The sequence below is a fragment of the Priapulus caudatus genome, unplaced genomic scaffold (assembly GCF_000485595.1).
Source record: "Priapulus caudatus unplaced genomic scaffold, Priapulus_caudatus-5.0.1 Scaffold168, whole genome shotgun sequence".
NCBI lineage: Eukaryota > Metazoa > Priapulida > Priapulimorpha > Priapulimorphida > Priapulidae > Priapulus > Priapulus caudatus.
In genome coordinates this window covers 394,827-396,190 of record NW_014577229.1, presented here as the reverse complement: position 1 = coordinate 396,190, position 1,364 = coordinate 394,827, and the positions used below count along the sequence as shown (strand labels likewise).

Here is a 1,364-nt window from a genome sequence, read left to right as displayed (position 1 = left end):
TCATCTTTCTCTCTGCGTGCGTGCGCTGCGTGCGCGCGTGCGTGTACGACCGTGTACGCGCGTGTATTTGCGTGTATGAGGGAGTCAGGATGGCCGAGCGGTCTAAGGCGCTGCGTTCAGGTCGCAGTCTGGTTCTCCAGGCGTGGGTTCGAATCCCACTTCTGACAAACAGTTAGTTTTTGCACTTGATTCCTCGCCTCCCACGCACGCACATCCACTTCTGACAGTAATATTTTACAGGTTGCGTGCAAATACATCCACTAAATTAGATAAATGTAATATGTAATATGTAAATGTAATATGTAATATGTAATATGTTTTACAGTTTACGTAGAGATGCATCCAGTAAATTACAACAAACATTAAAAACGATACAGTAAAGAAAATCCGCAAACGCAGCATGCAAAACATTTATGTAGCGTTCTGTACTCGTCCCATACGTGCATTCGAATTCCACTTCTGGCTAAAATGTTTTGTCTGTGCAATGTATTTACAGGAGCCTTCATTGAACTATAATCTATATTGAAAATAACACGATAAACAAAACCTAGGATTTTAGGCGTCCAACTAGCACATGATCATGGTGTTAGTTAGAGAATGTATGTGATATCAGATAGGATATCATATAATGAATGCGATATTTATACGAGATATGATTCATTGACATATATACTTCGATCACCATTTCTCACAAAGATCCACCATTTTTCACAAATTAAATCTGCTCCTAAATTAAACAGGATCGCTATTCGCGCCCACTTCTAAAGCTCAAGATTTTGCTTATTTGTAAACTATCCAGAGCTACTATTCTAGTAGAATAGAAACTCTCCAGTCTCCTGGGCGACATAATGTCATTGGTGAACTCCCTCCATGTCGGACGGTTGGTCGCCTTCCGCTCCATTTCCTTCCAGGTGTAGCCCTTCTTCTTGAGTTCCGCCTCCGAGTCTCGCCTCCAGGTTGCTTTCTTTCTGCTACTATTCTATTTCGCCATTATTTTCTAGCTGCATCCACTTAGATCCCAATTCCTTTTATTAGTATTTCAATATGCTTGATGTAAATTGTGAGCAGGCTAATACAGCGAGTCCATCACCATCGATCACCCAGGCTATCCTCACAAATCCATCCCCTCTTGTCCCTATTTTATTAACCAATAAAAGCTTTGCGTTCGCGGAGCTTCAACATGCAATCTGAACGAGGCACCCCGTCGTGCAGGGGGCCCCAAGTACACATAGTTATAACTAGCTTAATACTGCGCTGTTGGTTGTGTGTGTGTGTGTGTGTGTGTGTGTGTGTGTGTGTGTGTGTGTGTGTGTGTGTGTGTGTGTGTGCGTGTCGGCGCAGCTGCGAGGAGGAGCTAGCCGCTC

At 43.3% G+C, this 1,364-nt stretch overlaps 1 non-coding gene across 1 annotated transcript; it reads left to right on the top strand.

Annotated features, from left to right (window-relative positions):
* The first annotated feature begins 83 nt into the window (after window positions 1-83).
* On the top strand, window positions 84-167 carry Trnal-cag. Its single transcript has one exon. It is a non-coding gene; the product is annotated as a tRNA-Leu (tRNA).
* Window positions 168-1,364: the final 1,197 nt, after the last annotated feature.